Source organism: Suricata suricatta, chromosome 9, assembly GCF_006229205.1.
Source record: "Suricata suricatta isolate VVHF042 chromosome 9, meerkat_22Aug2017_6uvM2_HiC, whole genome shotgun sequence".
Taxonomy (NCBI): domain Eukaryota; kingdom Metazoa; phylum Chordata; class Mammalia; order Carnivora; family Herpestidae; genus Suricata; species Suricata suricatta.
This window is the reverse complement of record NC_043708.1, coordinates 136,383,255-136,405,384: the sequence shown is the minus strand read 5'-3', so window position 1 is coordinate 136,405,384 and position 22,130 is coordinate 136,383,255. Positions and strand designations below refer to the sequence as shown.

Here is a 22,130-nt window from a genome sequence, read left to right as displayed (position 1 = left end):
CACCCCGCCGGCGCCGCAGTTCCGCGGCACTGCTGCCTCCGGTCTCCCTGGCTACCGCTCCGCCGCCTCCGCCCGCCCGGCACCGAGTAAACTGCTCTGCGTCATCCGTCGGGGCGAGAGGCCAGCGAGGCGCTCGGCGGCGCAGGTGACGGCCGGCCGCTCCCGGCTCGCAGGTGACGCCGGCCTGCAGCCTCGGGCCGGGTCTGGGGATGCGCGCTGCCTACGCGGAGGAGAGGCCACGCGGGGCAGGAAGCTGGGCAAGTGCAGGTCGGTGAGGGGTTTCCGTCAGGGGGAGGGAAGGGGAGGGGAGAGGAGAGGAGTGCAAGGAAAGCCGGCTTCTGGAGCTCGGGGCGCCCCGGGCTGGGGGCGGCGGTGAGGACTGCAGCCCCGAGGGCGCCCCGCTGCCCTGCTGTCCTTCCCGGTGGCGCCGGCTTTGAGCTGCACGTGCTCCCAGAGCACGTGGCCCGTCGGGTTTGAGTTTTGTCCCTGCGGTTGAATTTGAGCTGGTGTGGTCTGGCGCTGGAATTCGGAAGTGGGCTTCCCTGCGTGTAGGTGCGTGTTCGTGATCTCCGGACGCTTGCCTTCCCTCCTCCCAGGGCGCCTCCTCCGGGCCTCTCCAGGCCTCGCCCGCGCGCCCCCCCCCCCCCCCCGTGCGGAGGCGACGGAGGGGCAGGTGCAGGTGAGCAGGTGCATTGGGCCCCCGACGCGGCAGCGGTCCTGCGGTGGTCTCTACTGCCGTGGTCCCCTCCTGGCAGGGTGGACGAGGCAGAATGTGGAGGAAGACCCCAGGCTTAACGCCAGTGAGCTCTTGATAGTAGCTGTCTCAGTATTTTCATGAGTCATCAAGCTGTTTATTTTGTTTTAAATCCTCAAAGCCCGTGGTGTGCTCCCTCCCATCCTTCCAGGGGCCCGAGGTGTTGTAAAGGAGCTGAGCAGGGAGAGAAGGCAGAGGGTTGTAGTGTGTCCTGGACCACACAGTTTTCTTCTCTCTAAAGGGAGCAGCTGGTTGTTGCCACGCACTAACGTAGGCCCAGAGTTGATGGATCTTTGATTTGCTTTTTTCCTAGTTAAGCTGCCGGTCTGTTTTAAATGCAGCAATTAAAAAGCTGTGAACAGTGTAGGACCAAAGGTAATCTGTCTCTGAAGAGTAGATCAAGCTGAGGACTAGACCTGTTTGGGATCTCAATCTTCAAATGTTCATTTTAGTCCTCCCACCCCCACCCCCCACCCCCACCCCCGTTTTGCAAATGAGGAAACAGGCTCAGAAATCAAGTTACAAGGCTATTAGGGGATAAGATAGAAGTGTGGATGGATCTTTCTGGTGCCATAGCTGAACGTGACATTCTGTGTATTCCGGTATGTCCGAGGGGTCATAGGAGCTGGAGGGGTCAGTGGTGGTGTACGTGGTAGAGGAAATGCAGTGCTTTCTGCCCGGGTCCCATTTACAGGCAAAGTGAACCTGAACTGCGTTGGAGGGACTGTCTGGTTGTGGAAGGCAGTGTGGGTCTTCTGAGCATTAGTGCAGCAGCGTCGTCGGGAGGAATGTGCTGTGTCTATCATTCCACCAGGCGTGTCAGAGCTGTTCGCTGATCCTGAGAGAGCCTGAGGTCTGGAGAGAGCGGGCTCCTCCCACTGGGGGGGGGGGGGAGGTGACCCTCCCCACCCTCTGCACAAAAGACTTTTCCTTTTTCAGGACAGTTAAAATATCAGTACGTTTTGCCTCTTGAGATGAGGCAAATGTGAAATTATGAAATTGTTTGAAGACCTCCAAAAGGAGAACGTGGCTTATTAAGTTTACCTTCTCTCTATCAGCTAAAATTCCCATAATCATGGCTCATGGATTTCCAGGAAGAATTAATAAGGGTTTTAGCAGTTCATGCTAAGATCTTCTGGAATAAGCCTCTGGAGCATAAGATAGCTCTGTGCCAGGAATTAGAGACTGGGTTTTCATTCTGGGTGTAACTGGGTAAAATTAAGACTGGCAGCAGTGTACACAGCCACACTAGCAGACGTAGAGAGATATGTATCTTTTATTTCTGTCTTATTCCCAAAGGGTTTAAAGCATAAAGCAGTAAAGACAATTTGCCAGATGGTTTTTTCTGTGAAAATGCAGTGAACTACAACTTGATGGCTTTTTTTTTTTTTTTAACCTGTGGTCTGGGCAGTTTTTGGAAAGCTGGAAACTTTAAAATGGTACCTGTCTCCAGCTGCTTCTCTCGAAAACAGTTTTAGCCCAGGCACTCCGTTATGAGTTCGATGTTTGTGAATTTGGGTGTGGAGAGGGAGGGTGAGGTGACTAAAGTAGTTGCTCTGCTGGTATTTTGGTGTTTACGTGATAGGCATTACCTGTGCAGACATTCTCATTCATTGGTTTCAGGTCCCCTGTCTAAATGACTGTTCCCTAAAATTATGTGTTTGTTTGAAGTGCAAATTAATTAGTGGGTTTGTACTTCTGGCTTGAAGTTTAGGACAGGAATGCATACCAAACCTAGATATTAAGAGTAGGCTGTTGTCTTGAGTACTAGTGGTGGAGTCAGTGAAAGATTCATAGGATCAAATATTTTCTTTCCTAGGGGAGAGTTGTGCTAATCCCATCCTGTTTTGCAAATCTGCTTTTCATAGGCAGTATCTAAGCTGTACGGACTCTGGGGAGAACTTGCCAGGGAGCCTGGGGAGAGAGGGTGAGTGGTAGTAAGGCAGTTGGACCCAGAGGTTGGAGTAAAGGAGTTTACAAGAATTTTTTGCTTCAATCTGTTGTTTTATTTAAAGCCAAGAAGTCTTGATTGCTCCGCCTCCTCGGCCCCCCACATCACAGCTTGGAAATGCCCGTATTCTTTCCTGCCATTGTTGCAGCCTCCTGTTGGTTATACTTGCTCAGGAGAGCTCAGCCCCTTCAGTGAGCATGGACTCTAAGTGCTGAATATTTATGTTCAAGGTAGGACCCTCCCCCCAACAAGGCATATCTCAGTTATAGTAAACTGGCTGAGAAGGTGGAATGAAGAGGTACATGATGTATGTTAATATTTCCTATGTTCTATGGGGAAAATGATCTGATTTTCCATAAAAAGTCAGTAACCAAATTTCAGTGTTAAATTTGACTATAAACATAATTTTCAGTGAGTTTTGTTATTTGGGATTTAAAAAGCCTCCAGTCAGGGATTATTTTGCTTCCTTAATGTATAATGTGATTGTTTTTAATAAGACATAGTTCTTATAATAAGACGGGTGTGTGGGGGGCAATTCCTGACTAGACGGGGTTGAGCTTTGATTTAAGTAGCACAGAAGAACACTTAGGCACGGATAACCTTGGAATTCACTTTTAGTATTGCTGTGTGGTTGGAGCACTTGTTGGATTACAGTGAGTTAACACTCTGATTTTTAAGGCATTTTGTGATGACTTGCCTTGAGGTAATTGTAGAATCCCCAGAGGGCAGGTCTAAAGATTGATTTGTGTGTGAAAAATGGGTCACCGTTGCATCTGTTAATTTTGGGAGTAACTAAGTAAAGCGTTACTGGTTTCTTTATTCTTGGCTAGCATTATATGCTGATATATGTACCATCCTGATGGGTTTAGCACCATGGCTGGAAGTCTGTCTCCTTGGATAAAAGTATGGGAGTAGCTTTCTGTTGGAGGAAAGCAGTTACCTTGAACTGGGGTTTTTTTTTTGGCGGGGGGGGGGGGGGGGGAGTTGTCTTTTGACAGAACACTTAATCTCTTACTACTTAACACCTGTGCTCTCTGCAGTCTGGCTTTGTGCTTCTGACTCTGATACCATCTGTCTCCTGAGTCTGTCCTTTCTCCTGAGACTTTTTTTTAAGCTGTAATTTTGGAATGGTTTTGAAGATTATTAGAGACCTGTCTATCTCCCAGATCTAACTCAGAGTTGACACCAAAAGCAGATTCTAATGGCTGTTTTTGCGGATGAGAGAATTAAGCTGAGAATGAAAAGTGGTTGTTTTAAGTCCATTCAGTGAGTGGATGATAGAGCCGGAATTGGAACTGTGGCCTCTTCCTTTCCACATGGGTAGTTGTAAAATTCAGGCACCTTGATCTTTGCTATATTGGTCTCTGAGACTTAAAATCCTCAGGGTCTCAGGAGACTACAGCTTTTCCCCTGCCCGGTCTGATCTTCTCTTGTCCTGGCGCTGACAGGCTTCCCCCTCCCCCTGAATGCCACATTCCCTGTGGTTCATTCTCTTGGCTCCTGCTTGGCCCCATACACAGAGGGCCTGTGTGTTCTTGCAGCACCAGCTCTGTGTGACCACGTTGGAGGTTGAGCTCCAGCCCTGATTGTTCTCAGAATCCATAGTTCTGGCCTACTAAGTGAGTTCTGTCTTTCTGAGGCACGGTGAAACCAGCAGTTTTAAAAACAGGACAGATTTCTTCCCTTATTTCATCTCTTGGGGCTAACTAATCTAATTCTATCCCTTCTACCTAATTAGTCTGTTTTTTTCCCCCAACTAGACTCTAGTGTCCTCCAGGGGGAGAGAATTGTGTTTGGGGTGTTTTGGTTTTTATTTTTATTTTTTAATGTTCTTTTATTTTTGAAAGCGAGCATATTCAGGGAAGGGGCTAAGAGAGAGGACAGAGGATCCGAAGCAGGCTCTGCGCTGACAGCAGCAAGAACCATGTGGGGCTTGAACTTGAGAACTGTGAGACCACGACCTGAGCTGGAGTCAGCCTCTGAGCTGACTGAGCCACCCAGGCGCCCCCTTTCTTTAAAATTTTTCGGTTACTGAAGGCCCTAGTGCAGAAGGACCCTAGGTAAATAAATACATACTTGAAGCTTCCTTGAGAATCCTATTCCAGTTTCTGGAACTATAAAGCCTTGATGTGGTTTACCTCTGTGTCTCCCATGGCCCCTGCCACCCTTCCTTCCTTCTCCCTTACCATGGCTACTGCTAGTTCAGGCCTCCTTTGAGTATTTTCAATCTGCTCTTTCTCCCTTCCTCCTCAGTTGTCCTTGGCCATTCACACCCACCACTCTGTGGAGCTCCGCCATACCAGTGATCCCATTGCTCCCCAGACCTGTTCTCTTGGGATCGCAGAGCATGGAGAATATAGTAATTGCTACTACAGTTTATTGGCATTGCCTTGATTCCTACAAAGGTGCCAGCTTACCCATTCTCCTTACTTTTGTACCATCATTGCAAATGTCAGTATAGTGAAAAAGGAAATTAGTGTCTTAAGATTCTGAAAGTAGAATTGGTTGGACTTTGGAAAGGGCTTTGGCGACGGCCAGGAGTGCACTTGGAGAACTGCTCCCACATAGTAAGGGCCAGTCCCCTTGGTAGCGTACGACGCCCATCGTGGGCTGGCTTCAGGCTAGTCGTCTACTGGTCTCCTCCTTGAACCTTTTTAAAATTGAGAGAGAATGTACGTGTGGTAAAAGACACTAACTGTAAGTATGTAGCTTGGTTAGTTTTTATGTTATTTTTATATACCTAAGTAGTGCCACACAGATTAAGATATAAAATGTTCCCTGCACAGGTTAAGATTGCCTTAGGCCCTTTCCCGTTCTGTATCTCACCCCTGCCCCCACCCCCACCCCTGGAAGGAACTGTTCTGACTTCTGTTGTCCTCAATTAGTTTTGCCCATTTTTGAACTTAAAACTCTTTGGCGTCTAACCCTTCCCCCAACTTAATTTAGTATCTGAAATTTTTACAAGTTGCAGTGGAATCCCAAGTTTATTGCTGTAATCCGACTGTTCTAGAATTAATAGTGACTTTCTACACCTAAACTGTGCAAGCAATGTGATATATGCTGAATACCCACTTTCCTCCTGGAGTCTGAATCATTCGGGCTTATTTCAGGCAGAGGCTGCTTGTGTAACCACCCCTTGATTAAAAACCCTGGCACCAGGTTTCTAGCAGGCTTCCCTGGTTGGCAACATTTCAGGTGTGTTGGCATAACTTGTTGCTGGGGGAGCTAAGCAATTAAGAGAATCTTGTAGGACTCCTGGGAGAGGACCCTTGGAAGCTTGTACCTGGTTTCCTCCAGACTTTGTCTCATATGCCTTTTCCCTTTGCTGGTTTTTCTCTGTATCTTCTGGCTGTAATAATTAGCCATATGTGCAGAGTATGATGATATGCTGAGTCCTGTGAGTCCTCTTAGTGATTCATCAAACCTGGGGGTGGTCTTGGGGACCACCAGCACAGTGGGTGTTGGTTTTGTTTCTCTTCAGAGTTTGAGTACAAAACTGCTGTGGCTGTTCTTGTACCTGCCTGTTTATGGTCCTGTATATGGTCTTTCTCTTGCATATGGGAGCCCGAGTGCAGTTGCTGGGGCATGGCATGGTGTCTCTTGCACTTAAAATTCCAGCAACAGTGTACTTCTGGCTTTTGCCTACAAGCATCTGTTTCATCCCTCGTTGCCCTGTACATGTTCTTTTGCCTAGACGTCCCTCCCCACGCCTTCTGTGACCATATGGTAAAACTCTTTAATATTTTCACCTTCCTACTACCCTTATTATTTTATGTATTGATTGTTGGGCTTGCAGAACAGCATGTAACGTACCTGATGTTCTTGTGTTCCCATTAGACTAACTCCTTGGCTGCAGGGATTGTCGCATTCACCCTCTTTCTCCAGAATGCCTCCCAGCGTATGAGGAGAATACAGTCAGTAAATGTAATTGTAATCTTTGGGTCTGCAACCATCAGGTGATGTTGTTCATGGGTTCTTTGTTTTTTGTTCATGTGAGTTGTCTCTGGTCCAAAGGGTTTAAAATCCCAGCTGCCAAAATGACTTTGAGTGTCTTGGTGCTTTGACAGTGACAAAACTAGAGTTAGTGACTAAATTTTTATTTTTGATCCTGTATTAACATTGAAGAAAGGAGTCACTATCATTCATGGAAGTTGTGTTTGAGGTGGTAGAACATGCCTGGGAGAGGCATGCGACATGGGTCTGCCTTTCCTGTGGTGTCTGAATTGAGTACCTGCAAATGCAGCAGATAGGCTGAGTGCTGCTGTGATGAAGGACTTGGAGGGCCTGACCATTCATCAAATTCAGAGCTAACAGTGCATATAGCTAACGGTTTGATAAATAAGTGTGACAAGAGCTACAATTACAGTGACCATGTGTTCGGATATTCTTGAGCAGTCATGGTATTACGTATTTCCTTAATGTTCTCATAAACTTGTTTTGGAAATTGTAGGATTTTCTTTTCCAGACTGAGTTTATTAGAGAGAGAGGAGAGAGAGGGAGGGAGGGAGAGAGAATGTGTGTATTGCATTGGACAGTGTAGAAACTGAAAACTAACCAGAAAAGAGAGATCCCGGAGAAAGGGATCCCTGAATTAAGTGAGTGAAGAGTTAAGGATCAGATCCCCCACCCCCAAAGACCAAGTAAGATAAACTTGAAATAATATTGGATTTGGCAACTATGAAGTCATTAATTTTTTCTGTGGTGTCGTTTTGCAGGCTCATGCTAGCAGAATATCATGGGCTCAGGGGACAAATAGGAAGTTACGAAGTAATAGCACCTTTTTAGAAGGTTGGTAGTAGAGCAGAAAGAAGGAAGGTGGTGTCTTGGGAGGATGTTTTAAGTCCAGGAAGATATTTGGTTTTTGGTTTTTGTTTTGTCTTTAGGATGAGAGAGCCTTGGGCACACTTACAGATGATGGGAGAGAACCAGTGGGGAAGAGAGAGGAAGGTCAGGAAGGAAGAGGAAGGAGGGGTGGCATCTCAAATCCTGTATCTAGTGATGGATTTACTTTGTTTTTCTCTAAGTAGGGACCTGCAGCCATCTCTCCTTTCTTCCTGGTGAACCTCCCTATCCAGCCCCTAGTCCTCTACCTCCTTGCATAGAATTGACTGTTTCGTATCCACTCTGTGCTTATTCTCTGCTTGTCTGTTCTTCCTACACTGATGGAAATCCTGATTTTTCATTATTCTCTAGCTTAAAAGTTGCAATTGTCAAACCTTTCCAGATACCTTAATTTAGTCTTCTCCTGTATCATTTTGTGTTTACCTTGATCTCTACTTACCTAATGATTTCCTTCTCCCACTTAACTAATTCTTCTGTGGGCAGGGATTATGTTTTATTTATCTGTAATCTCAAAATCTAACCTAACAGCATTTTAGTATTTGTGAAATGTTAGATTGAACTATATGAAGTTTCCATTTTGTTGGTTGCAAAAGGTAGAGTATTGGCAGTTTTGTATGGACCAACCTAATAATTTAATTCCTTCCAGTGTTGCACAGAAGATTTGAGGTGGAAGTTCATCTAAGAATGGACAAGTAAGGGTCAAGGTGAAAGTCAAACATAGAGAAGCACTTCTTTTTTTTTTTTAATTTTTTTTTAAATGTTTTATTCATTTTTGATACAGAGAGACAGAGCATGAGAGGGGGAGGGGCAGAGAGAGAAGGAGACACAGAACAGGAAGCAGGCTCCAGGCTCTGAGCTAGCTGTCAGCACAGAGCCTGACGCGGGGCTCGAACCCACAAACGTGAGATCTGACCTGAGCTGAAGTCGGAGGCTTAACCGACTGAGCCACCCAGGCGCCCCGAGAAGCACTTCTTAAATGCACAGTCATTGAAGTTCAACCAGAAATTGGCTTTACGTTACCAGGTGACCAAAGCAAAGGTGGAAATTTGGCTAGATGATTTACATTCTTCTGTAAAGATAACCTGTCAGTTCCTCAGGTGAAACTATAGCATTTCCTAATCTTTGGTCTGAATAGCATTTTTCTTTTTCTTTTTCTTTTTTTTTTAACACTTATTTATTTTTGAGAGACAGAGACAGATCATGAGCAGGGGAGGGGCAGAGAGAGAGGGTCACACAGAATCGGAAGCAGGCTCCTGGCTCTGAGCTGTCAGCACAGAGCCTGATGCGGGGCTCGAACTCAGGAACCATGAGATCATGACCTGAACCTAAGTCAGACGCTCAACTGACTGAGCCTGCCAGGCGCCCCGGAATAACATTTCTCTAAGTGGATGTTCTTATAAGGGCTGTTGAAAATTGTAGTTAAATAGTATCCTCAGAATCATGAGTGTAAATCCTATAGAGGTTTTGTTCAGCTTTATTACTTACTATAAAGGCAAACTGCCGAAGTATGTCTCCCAACCAGTTCTTCAGGGGCAGGTAGGTATATTGCCCCAATATGCTGTTGGTGTAGCTTAATAAAAAAAAAAAAAAACACAAGATTTAAATGTTCAAGATGAATGCTTTCAACTAAAAAACATCTAATTAGAAAATCTTACTCTCAGAAAAAATTTTAATGTGAACACAGTTTTGCTGGAAGCTTAGTAGATTCCGATCTTTGGACCCCAGATTAAAACTCCATCTTGAAGAATAAAGTGTGTGTCCTTCATACAGTCTTCTATAAATTTCTGAACTGGCTTCTCATGAGCCCAGAGTAAATGATTAGCTGAAATGGTGTTGACGAGGACTGCAATATAGGTATTGTGTTTTTGATTAAAGGCAAACTGAATTATAATCAACCCAGAGATGGTAGGGTTGGCATTCATTGATGACCATTAAATATCCCCAGACCAGGATTTTGACCTAAAAGAACGGCCATCCTATCATCATGTTGATCCTGGATTATATGGCATCTGAAGGCAAGGCCAGGGTTTCCAAATTAGATAGTTCTAGCATACAAATAAGTATAAAATTTGGGCGTTTTATTCTTTAACTAGAATACATAGTTACATGGTATGGGTTCAGGTTTTTAAAGTGTTAGGAGGGACAGTTTCAAACCACAAGTGCAGAAAACCCTCCAGTTGTGTGCTAAACAAGCAAATAAGCTTCTTGGTGAACTTGACCCGGGACGAACTTACCCAGGCACTTGATAGATTTCTCGTTACTACCGAGTCTGCAAGGTGGGTGGGACTCCACTTTATGCCTGAGGCAACCAAGGCTCCTAGAAGATCTCTAAATGGTAGACTTAGTGTTTGTACTCCAAGTGCTGTGTTCTTTCTGCTTTGTGAAACAGTGATTCATTTTGGGGGAAGATTCTTCCTTTCTGGAAAAGGGGAATGCTGTTTTCTGTCCATTGTCTCCCTGCCCCAGCCAGTTGAGAGTTAGTGCTGTTAGGAGAGCAGTGTTGGTTCATGATGGGAGTGTCCCCTTTCACCTGTTGACCAGGAGAACATTGAGGCCTGCTATAAAATAGCTTATAGAGATTCCTCATGCGCCATTCATTCTGACAGTAGGTACAGCTAGTTTTATCTTGACACCATTTTTAGTCATTGACAGTAAGAATTACTGTTTATCATTTCTAGCTTTGCCAGGTAATTTGCTCAGTTGATCCATAGTTCTTAGTAGTGTTAAGACTTGTATTCCAAACCTCTGATTGGTCTTAAAATCTTCTTTCCTGTTCATTGTGAAAGACCAAATAAAGGTCCAAGAAACAAACAAAAAAAAACCTTGCAAATAATCTCACTTTAGGGCAAAATATGCCAGAAATATCTGAAAACTACCAGACAAAAGTTATATAACCCAGGGGGAAAACTGTTTGTCTTTATGGTAAAACATTGGTATGAACTCAGACCTATAAAGTGACCAGTCAGGATAGAATATACAGAGTAATGGGTATGTAAGAATGGCTGTGGATAAAAGATAGATGAAGACCCTGAATTCATTTAGCTGGAGAGTTTACAGGATTGCTGCATTCTGCAGTAGGTACAGGTTTTGAGCAGTTTGATTGGTATCCTGTCTTAAGTCCTTTAAATTAAGCTTGCTAAATCAAATGATTAGGAAACTTAGGCATAGAAGGGCCTGGGGTCTTCAAAAGAATAGTTGGCCTTCTTTAGTACATTTTTCTCCTTTAATGAGCAGATAGTGTTTTCTTAGGGATCCTTGTCGTGGCCTCTGAGCCCTTGGTACAGTATTAATGATACTGATAGCCAACATTCATCTATTCACATAATTGTGTGCCAGGTACTGTGACAAGCGTGTTCCATGCGCTAATTCACAAAGAGCTCTCTGAGACCGTATTAATTACTTTTATCCCTGTTGTGCACATAAGTGGTAGATCTGTTCCCCATCTGATATTCCTGGCTTTGATCTTTTTTTTTTTTTAACCCCCTTCCAGATTGGTTATTCATGGCAAACCACTGGTACTTCCTGATTAGACAGTTTGGGGTATTCATTAAATACTCCATTTTCTTTTGTTCTAATTACCCAGAGTCCTGTAGATAACGGGCTTGGCAAACCTGAGAGGAGGAGAGGGGAGGAGACATTCCAGATAGCCTTATGAGGCCTTGGGTTTCAGAGTTACGGTGTCTGTTCATAACAGAATTGGGAATGAGACACAGTTGGCCAGGCATTTTCCTGATTTGGGTTCTTTTCAGGCTGCTTGAGATGGGAAGATTCTTAGACCTTGCCTTACCCCAGGGAAGCAGGTTTCTCCCACAAGGCCTGGGGGCATGTATCATCCCCTGACCAGTGGCACTTTGCTCACAGTCTCTGCCTCTCTTCTTTCACATAGTTGCTTGAGGTCTTCTGAGACTCTTAACAGTGTTCCCTCCTTGCTCTTAAGTGTCACCAGAATCTAGGAATCCATCGATCTGTAGCACATCTGTACCAGTAAATAAAAATTTGATTAATACTTGTGTATTAAGAAGGGCCCTTAGAGTCTGGAAACCTTTCTTTGACTCAGGTCATGATCTCACAGTTTGTGAGTTGGAGCACCACTTCAGGCTCTGTGCTGACAGTTTGGAAACCTGGAGCCTGCTTCAAATTCTGTGTCACCCTCTCTCTCTGCCCCTCCCCTGCTCACTTGCACAGGGATGCGCGCACTCTCACATGCGCTCGCTCGCTCGCTCTCTCTCTCAAAAATAAACATTAAAAAAAAATAAAGTTTGGAAACCTTTGATATAGAAGGTCATTCTAATCCTTAACCTGGCATAGGAGGCCTTTCCAGTTTGCGGTCTTCTATACCCAGTGCCCCACCCCATTGGACCACTTCTGATAATGCTCCTCTGTTCTCTGTGTGCTCCACACCTTCTTCCTACCTTTACTCTCAAGCACATTCTCTTCTGAGCCCCCTTGGATGAGAGGACAATGTGGGGTTACAGCAGACTGTAGCTTGTGTCATGGCTGTTAAAAATACGGCCAGCCAGATCTTAGTTCCCTTTCAGACTTCATAGGTCCCTTTTGGTTGGATCTCCGTCTACTCTGCTTACCGTTCAGGTGCTCACTGTACATAGCAGGCAATTGGTAAAAGTTTCTTAAGCCGTGAATGAGAGAGACATGTAGCCTTAGGATCTGCAGACTGACTGTAAATGCTTGCATCTTAGCCTTTGTGACGTTGCCTTAGTGAGGTTGCAAATCATCTAAAAATCTCCAGTTGTGAAAAGGGCCTTGTGCCTTAGGGTTTAGCTGTTCTCAGTGTTGGCTTCTGGAGGGCTTGGGAAAACAACCCAGGGAATATGCAGAACTGTGTATTCTGGTCATTCTCACAGCTTGCAAAGGATAGCAGTCTTTTCAAGAGCTTCAGAATGATACAGTACTCAGGTTTGTCCCTTTAAGACCATCCTACAGAGTTGATAAATTCCGTGCTTTTGCTCATTCTCCTGCTTACTTGAATGTTAATAGACTAAACAGAGTGCCACTCAACTTTTTAGAATTTTGTTTTGAAGTGACTAGGTGTAAGATCCTAGGTGCTAGTTTCTATATTTGGTCTGCTTTTTGTTGATTTTTTTCCCCAAGGTCATTGGGAATCATAGAACTGGTGACTCTGTCAGCAGTGTTTCATTGCTTACTATGTCAGTCATCAGATGTGGTGAGTGAGGGACAGTAAAATGGTTTCTGTCTGGGACACCTGGTGGATGGTGGTGTTATCTACTGAGATAGCGAATACCAAGAGATTCGCTCTTATGTGGGGGTTCAGTTCATGATCGTATGCTAGGGATTGCAAGTTCAGTGTCGTACATGAGTTGTGTATACATTGAATGACTACATTGAATTGTACCATGTAAACAGTTCGCTTTGGGTGGTGTTTGTACCACTCTTGGTACTCACCATGTCTTCTCCTGTAGTTGTAGCAGCTTCCATATGCCAGGCTCCATGCTAAGTGCTTTAGACATCTCATCAAAAGGTTGGTAGGTGCTCTTTTCTAATTTCAGAAATAGGGAAACTGAGGCACAGAGGTTAAGTAACTGAAAAATGGCAGAACCGAACTTTTTAAGCCACTCTATTGAGATATAATTCACATAAGCATAAAATTCAGTGATTTTTAGTACATTTACAGTTTTTTGATGTATCACCCTAATCTAATTTTGGAATATCTTCATTATCTTAGAAAGAAACCTTGTACCCAATAGCCACCATCCCCATACCTCCTCTCTCCACCCTGAGATGAAGATAGCTCCTCTCCTTTAGATTGTCTGTTCTGAACATTTCATAAAAACGGGCTCATAATAGGTGCTCTTTTGTGACTGTCTTCTTTCACTTACCATAGTACACTTGAGGTGTATTCATGTTGTAGCACGTATTGGCACTTCCTTTTTTTTAAGGTTTATTTTTGACAGAGAGGGAATGAATGAATAAATATGAGTACAGATGGGGCAGAGAGAGAGGGATACAGAGGTTCTGAAGTTGCCTCTGAACTGAGAGTGGAGGGCTCTGTGCGGGGCTTGAACTCACAGTGAGGTCACCACCTGAGCCGAAGTCAGACGCTTAACTGATTGAACCACCCAGGCGCCCCAGGACGTCCATTTATTTACTTGACAAATAGTGTATAGATCAACCTCCAAGGTTTGACTCTGGTATTTCTGGTTCTAAAACTCCTGCTGCTGCCACACTCTGCTAATTCCTGTACATGTCCTATTAGATTTGAAAGTTCTGGGGCAATAGCTTGTATTTAGGTGTTTGTCCTCATACACCTGTGCTCATAATAGGACTCTTCAGGTATTTTAATATATAGGCAAAAAATTCAGGTCCTTGTTACTTAAACTCACAGTGTTGGATTTAGGAGTAAGGGAGTGTAGAAAAACCTAAATATCTTTTTTCTGGTGTCTAGGAGGAAAACCTAAATATCTTTTTTTCTGTGTGTAGGAAGAAGAAGCTGGAAGGATAAAAGATTGCTGGGACAACCAGGAAGCGCCCGCGCTCTCCACGTGTAGCAATGCCAATATCTTTCGAAGGATAAATGCCATATTGGATAATTCTCTGGATTTCAGTAGAGTCTGCACTACTCCCATAAACCGAGGAATTCATGATCATTTGCCAGGTGACTTAGATTTGAAAACTTAGTGTGTGTATGTATGAAAACATACACTAGGCACGTACGTAGAGCTGTTTCTAGGAAGCTTTCTTGTGAAGGTTGTGAAGAATGACCTTCAATCTCTGGCTGCACTTGCCCCTTTTGGTAGCTTACTGTGTGGATTGGGTTCCCCTCTGGGTGATGACCGCCTTTGTTTTTTAATATACAAATCTATTATATGACACATAAAAAGACTGGATAAAAAAGGATAGGTTGAAGGTAGGAGGGCTATTTATTTATAGAATTATAATGTGAGTCATATATAATTAGATTTTCTGGTAGGCACATTTAAAAGGTTTTGTAAAAAGTGATATTAATGTTTAGCCTAATACAGACAAAATATGTGAATATGTAATCAATATGAAACTATTAATGAGATATCCTATTCTTTTGTTAGTGTTAAGACTTCACTGCACTGCTCAGTTGGAACCAGCTGTGTTTCACATGCTTGGTGGCTGTATGACTAGTGGCCACTGTATTGGACAGTGCGTCTTTGGAACATTTTGATTGCTTTTACACATGAATGCAGGTCAGCAGGCATTGAGGTTTTTTTTTTAATCTTATTTTTGAGAGACAGACAGAGAGACAGACTGCAAGCAGGGGAGGGGCTGACAGAGGGAGACAACAGAATCCTAAGCAGGTTGCAGGCTCCAGGCTTTGAGCTGTTGGCACAGCTCAAGTGGGACTCGAACTCACAAAATGTGAATTCATCATCTGAGCCAAAGTCAGATGCTCAACTGACTGATCCAGGTGCCCAGCAAGCATTGAGTTTTACTGATACTGAGAATAGTCCATAGGATAGTAAGGGAGAGGGCAGCATCCCCAAAAGGCGGCATTTCACAAGGAGGCCTGGCTGTCCTGACAGTGCTGTGTCATAGTTTCTTGAAGTTGCAACTTCAAGTTGATGGAGTGTTTCTCATTGGAGTTACTTTAGTTGAAAGTTGAATAAAGTTTTAATTTTTTAAGTGGACCTTGAAGAAATTTGGCAGTAGTGGGATTTGCAGAACAAGAGCTGGCAATTGCTGCATTATAAATTCTTTCTTTGATTTACTGCCTAACTTGATGTCCGAAATAATTCCGATAAAGATGCAGGCATACGTGAACCTAACGTAGCTAAGCGTCTGAAGGAGAGATGTCCTCACAAATGAGACTGACTTGTGGTAATTTATTTCTAGTGCATTGTTCTAACTGGAACGCAAATGGGAGGAGTACATAGGAGCTGGGAGTGCTGGTCGGTCTTGTCTCCGAATTTCCAAGGAAGTACATGTGCATTTTCTACTAATTTGGGTATATCCGAGCTGATAACCCTTACTCTCCTTTAGCTTACACCGCATTAAAATCTTGAGATCTTCTCAGTTCAACATATGTGTTCTGTTTTTCTTTGAGAAAATTGTATGAATTAGATTGCAATATGAGTGGCCCTCAAAAATGGCTTAAATCCCACTGGATTGCCTCAGACATGCTGGGAACTTATTCAGGCATACCTCGGAGAGATTGTGGGTTGGGTTCCAAACCACCGTGGCAAAGCTGGTATTGCAATGAAGCGAGCCAAAGGAATTTTTTGATTTCCTAGCGAATCTGAAAGTTATGTTTACACCATTCTGTACTGTGATGTGTGCAGTAAGCACTGTATCTAAAAAAGTTATTCATACTTTAAAAATACTTAACTGCTAAAAAATGCTCCGAACTTCAAGCACATCATAGTCTTTATGCCTGAAGAAGGTCTTACCTTGATGTTGATGGCTGCTGACTGTTCCCGGTGGTGGTTGTGGAAGGTGGGGTGGCTGTGGCAGCTTCTCAATATGAGACGTCTCTTCTTTCAGGAAAGATTCAGTTCCATTTTACAGATGAGAAAATGAAGTCTCCTCTGGGTTAGACTCTTGGGCAAGGCCACCTAGCTTAGTAAGTGGCTAATCTCAGACTCACAGTCTGCTGCCACTGTGTGTTGTTTGGTCATTTTCTAACACTCGGCTCCCACAAACAGCACATCTTCAGATGCGTGTGGGTTTATACCCAGGCATCTGGTCTGGTCTTGGTTTTATTTGGGCTCCAGTGGATGCTGTGACTACTGCAGCATATTTCCCCTGAGCCAGGGTCTCCATACATGGAGTCCTGGCCTTGGAGCCTAGATCGTGCTGCCTTAATGTTGGGATGGGTTGGTTGGCTGTCTAGCCAATCAGACATTGGTATTTCCTTCTGAGATATGCACAGGTTCCAGGGGTGAAGACATGGACATCTTTGGGAGACCAGCCTCAGCTACCACATCAGGGAAAGCAGGTCAACTCAACCTTGGACCTGTAGCTCCAGTCCCTCCCTCCAAAATCTGGCTTTAGATTCCTACTTCTTAGATTATTACATACTTGATCCCACTGCACAATTGGCCAAATTCACCAGAAATTCAACAAATCATTACAGAATGTGTACTTCATGCCAGTCACTGTTGTTAGGCTCCAGGGATTCTGGACTTTATGTGGAATCCTCAGAACCTGCTCTCCCATCATGGATAATGGGAGAAACTCAGTAAAGAAATAGGTAAAATAATTCTAAGTTTTAGTAAGTACTATGAAGTAATGAAGTTTTGAGTGACATGGTCAGGCAGGAACTCTCTGGGGAGGTATGTTAAAAACGGAGTACTAAAGGAGGAGAGAGAGCTAGAACTTGTAAAAAGTGTGGGGAAAACATTTTAGACAGAAAAGGCTGGACTGAGGCTTTTTAGAGAGCTTGGCATGATTTAGGCACAGAGGCAGGGAGTAGGGAAGGGGGAGGGCCCATACTGTGGCTGCAGGGGCGTTGGGCTAGATGGGGTGGATGCTGTGGGCCATGCAGAGTCCTGGGATGTTCCTGTGAGAGTTGTCAGAAGTCCATGGCCAGTGACATTAAAGAACTAACTTGTTCTTCAAGATCTGATTACCAATTTCTCCGACAAAATGGAAGTCAGACTGCTAAGTGGGCTGCCTTCCCTTGACCGCAGAAATGGAGAGTCGACGCGTCATTCATCTTTGTGCTCAGAAAGGGTTCCTGGCATCACTCCTGTGCTTGTCACTGCGGCTTCTTTACAGCTCAGCCTCAAGATAACTTCTTTGCGTAGAAATCCTCATGCTCTTTGACTCAATATGTCCAGATCAGAGACTCTCTCCTATGGAGTAATAATCAATGCAAATAAGGATTTATGTAAAAGGATACTTAGAGCATCATTATGGTGGTGAAAATTTGAAAAAAGCCTAAGTGTCTCCCAAGAGGGAAATACTTCTACTCGATATTCAAGTGATGGAATGTTATGTAGTTAACAGAATAATAGCTTTCAAGTATAATCTTTTTTACATGTTTAGTTACATAAAAATCCTATAACTTCTACTTCTTAATCTCTTGCTGCTTCCACCACATCTGCAGTGACTTCCTCTCTTGAAGTCTTGAATCGCTCAAAGTCATCCATGAGGGGTGAGGTCAATTTCTTCCAAACTCCTATTCATGTTGGTATTCTGACCTCTTCCCATGAATAATGACTGTTCTTATTGGCATCTAGAATGGTGAATCCTTTCCAGAAGGTCTTCACACTGTCTATGTCAGCCTTACAAAATGTATTTCTTTTTTTTAATTAAAAAGAAAAATTTTATGGTTTGTTTTTATTTTTGAGAGACAGAGACAGTGTGAGCAGGGGAGTGTCAGAGAGACGGAGACACGGAATCCGAAGCAGGCTCCAGGCTCTGAGCTGTCAGCACAGAGCCCCACGCGGGGCTCAAACCCACGAACCGTAAGATCATGACCTGAGCTGAAGCTGGACGCTTAACTGACTGAGCCACCAAGGTGCCCCCAAAATGTATTTCTTAAAAAGACTTGAAAGTTGAAATCATGTCTAGATTGATGGGCTGCAGAAGGGATGTTGTGTAAGCAGTGTGTAAACAACATCAATCTCCTGTACATCTTCGAGCTCTTGGTGACCAGCTGCATTGTCAACGAACAGTGATATTTTGAAAGAAATCCTTTTTTCCTGAGCGGTAGGTCTTAACAGTGAGTTTTGCAGTATTTAGTGTACTGTGTTGTAAACAGAAGTACTGTCCAGACTTTGTTGTTTCATTGACAGAACACAGGCAGAGTAGGCTTAGCGTAATTCAAGAACAGCGCATGATCACAGGCTTCGACGTAAAGTCGGCAGCTGCCTTAGCCCCTGACAAGAGACTCAATCTTTTCTTTGAAGCCAAGCACTGACTTCTCCTCTCAAGCTATGAAAGTCCTGGATGGCATCTTCTGATATTAGGCTGTTTCACGAAAACCTTCATTAGTGATTTCAGTTAGATCTTATGGAAAACTTACTGGTTTATTTTGCAATTTTATGGTATGAAGATGGTGTCTTTCCTTAAGCCTCATGAACCAACCTCCTTTAGCTTCAGAGGTGTCTTTTGAAGCTTCCTTCCCTCTCTGTCTGCACAGAAGTGAACAGAGTAAGAGCCTGGCTCTTGATGAGGCTTTGGCCTTAGGGAAGGCTGTGGCTGGTTTGATCTCTATCCCTGTTGGGGGCAAGAGGCCTAGCTTTTGGTTTATCTCTCTTTTCAACACCCTTTCCTCACTGAGCTTAATTATTTCTAGCTTTTGATTTAAAGTGAGAGACATGCGACTCTTCTTTCCCTTGGACACTTAACAGGCCACTGTAGAGTTACCACTTGGCCTCATTTTGATGCTGTTATGTCTCAGGGACTAGGGAGGCCCATAAAAGGAGCGCGGGGGAGCAGCCAGTTGCTGGAACAGTGTGAACACGTAACCTTTATCAGTTACGATTGCTATAGGTTAAGTGGGCACAGGTTGTGGCACCCCAAAATAATTATATCAAAGGTCACAGGTTACTATAACAATTGCAGTAATAATGAAAAGTTTGAAACACTGCAAGAATTACCGAAATGTAACTCAGAGACATGAAGTGAACAAACGCTACTGGAAAAATGGCAATGATAGACTTGCTAAAAGTGGGGTTGCCATAAATCTTTATTAAATAAATGGAGTATCTGCAAAGTGCAATAAAATAAGGTATGGCTATATTTGCCCTTTTTCCATGTATTACATTTGCAATGTGTCCATATTGACACTTCTAAGTCAAATTGGTGGGTTTTAATTACTGTATATTCATAGCATTTTATATAAATACCTACAATATCTATCCGATTCTCTATTGACAAATGATTTTTGCTGTTATAAACGGTATTTTGGTGAACATTTGTGTTTGTATCTCCTAATGTGCATGTAACAAGAATTTTAGTATCTGAGCCTAGAAGTGAATTGCAAAGTAATGAGTATGTAACTGTCTTCAAGTTAAGTTGCTCACTTTTTTTTCTTTCTCGTTTTATTGTTTGTTTACTTTTGAGTTAGCATGAGCGGGGAGGGGCAGAGAGAGAGGGAGACCCAGAATCCGAAGCAGCTCCAGGCTCTGAGCTGTCAGCACGGAGCCCGTTGCGGGGCTCGAACCCACAAGCATGAGACGATGACCTGAGCTGGAGGGGTGCTCAGCCGATGGAGGCACCCAGGCGCCCCAAGTAACTTCTTCTTCAGAGTGACCTTTATCCGTTTACAATCCTGCCAGGATTTCATGAGCACTTCCCTCTACATCTTTGTAGACTCCAGGTGTTGTCACACTTCAAAATTTCAGCCAGACCGGGGCACCTGGGTAGGTCAGTCAGTTGTGTCTGACTCTTGATTTCAGCTCAGGTCATGACCTCCTGGTTTGTGAGATCAAGCCCAGAGCTGGACTTTGTGCTAACAGTGTAGGGCGTGCTTGCGATTCTCTCTCTGTGCCCCTTCCCCACTCACGTGTGCATACTGTCTCTCAGAATAAACATTTGAGAATTTTTTCAGTCTTGATAGAAAGCCTGCTTAATTTTGTTTTTGTCTATACTGTGAAATATGTTCTACAGTGTAAAGAATACATGTGGCACATATGGCCCGGCATCATCCAAGGAAAGACCCTCGAACTGGGCCCCAGGGTTCTGTTCTTTTATCCTTTTCTGTCTGGTGTGTTTCTTGAGATTCCATTACATTATTATAATTACTGGCTTAGTTCGTGAAACCATGCAGGAAATGCTATTCTGCTACACAGCTGTACTATTAAGCAGAATACTAACTTGAGTAGTCGCTGCCTAGATAAATCTTTATCTTTTTCAAGAATGGCTTGGTTATCACCTCTGAAAACTTTTTGTCACATCTGTGTGGTGTTCTAAATATAAACATGTATTCTCAAAACAGGGTAGATACAGTGTAGTTTGAAGAAGCCTGTTCAGTTTGCCCATTTCGTTATAAACCTATATAAAAATGCAGACTCTGGATGCAGATTAACTTGAGAACAGATCCTGGCTGCGTGACTTGTTCTGATCTTAGCTAATTCTCTGAGATTAAGTTTCCAGAACTAGAACAGAGGACTAGTGACAGTCCCTGTCTATAGGATTTGGGGAAGGTTGAGTAAGATGCATATTTTGAATATGTAGAGTGGTGCCCATAACTGCACTTAACGTGTTAGTACTGATGGTGATGGTGTGGATATACAAAGAACACAATTGTGGAGGTGCCTGGGTGGCTCAGTTGGTTGAGTGTCCCACTTCGGCTCAGGTCATGATCTCGCATTTCGTGGGTTCGAGCCCTGCATCAGGTCCTGTGCTGACAGCTCAGAGCCTGGAGCCTGCTTTGGATTCTGTGTGTCTCTGTCTGCACCTCCCCCACTTGTGTGCTCACTCGCTCTCTCAAAAGTAAAAATAAACATTAAAAAATATTTAAAAAGAAAACAATTGTGTGAGAGCATTGCGGGGGTCGTGATTTTTGAAGTTGAATTCCTGGCGTCTGGTTTAGACTCTAAAGGACCAGGTCTTCAGTATGCCTGGGTTCCTAATCCCCGGTACTGCATCTGGCACCTGGTGGGGATCGTCGTACGATTGCTTAATGAATACATTCTCTAAAACTGGGTACTGAAACTGAAAGAGGCCCTAATTTTAAGTTCAAATAAATTCTCTCCCTACATTTCCCACTGGTTGATGTCTAGGATTTTTCTTTTTTTTTTTTTTATTGTAAAAGGAAATTTACCATCATAACCATTTTTTAGTGCACAGTTCAGTGACATTAAATACATGCACGTTGTTGTGAAGCCATTATCCCCATAGTTCTCCATCCTGTAAGGCTGAAACTCTGTACCCACTGAACAATAGTTCCCCATTCTTCCCTCATGGCCACCCCTGGCACCCGCCATTGTACTTTATGTTTTTATGATTTTGACTGTTTTAAGTACCTCATGTAAATGGAATTCTACAGTATTTGTCATTTGTGACTGATTATGTCATTTAGCCATGAAGGTTCATACATGTTGTAGCATTTGTTAGGATTTCTAAGTCTGAATAATATTTCATTGTATTGTATACATCACGTTTTGCTTATCCATTCATACATTGTTGGATACTTGGTTACTTCCACATTTTAGCAGTTATGAGTAATGCTGCTATCAACATAAATGTACAGATCTTTTGAAGACTGTGCTTTCAGTTCTTTCGACTGTGTGCCAAGAGGTGTCATTGCTGGATCACGTGGTAGTTCTGTTTTTAATTTGAGGAACCACCATACTATTTTCCACAGTAACTGTACCGTTTACATTCCCACCAGGAGTGCACAAGGGCTCCAGTTTCTCCACATCCTCACAAGTACTTGCTTTCTGTTACTTGTTGTTTACAGTAGCCATCCTAAGGAGTGTGAGGGGGTGTCTTAATTTAGTCTGATTTGGATTTCCCGAATGATCAGTGACGTTTAGCATCTTTTCATGTGCTTAGTGGCTATTGGTATATCTTCTTCGGAGAATCACGCAGTGCTTTTGTGTTTTTTTTCATTAGGAAGTAAATAGTTTTATGTCTTTTTTTATTTTTTTAAATAAAAGGAGTGTGCCTTTTGATGTATAAAAC

At 43.5% G+C, this 22,130-nt stretch overlaps 1 protein-coding gene across 2 annotated transcripts in view; it reads left to right on the top strand.

The window, feature by feature from the left end:
- Positions 1-185: 185 nt before the first annotated feature.
- CPEB1 (cytoplasmic polyadenylation element binding protein 1) overlaps positions 186-22,130 on the top strand; it is a 91,382-nt gene continuing 69,437 nt past the window's right edge. For both annotated transcript variants that reach the window (XM_029950740.1, XM_029950739.1), the window contains exons 1-2: positions 186-267; positions 14,004-14,178. The gene's annotated coding sequence lies outside the window, so the exon portion shown is untranslated. The remainder of the gene's footprint in view (positions 268-14,003; positions 14,179-22,130) is intronic.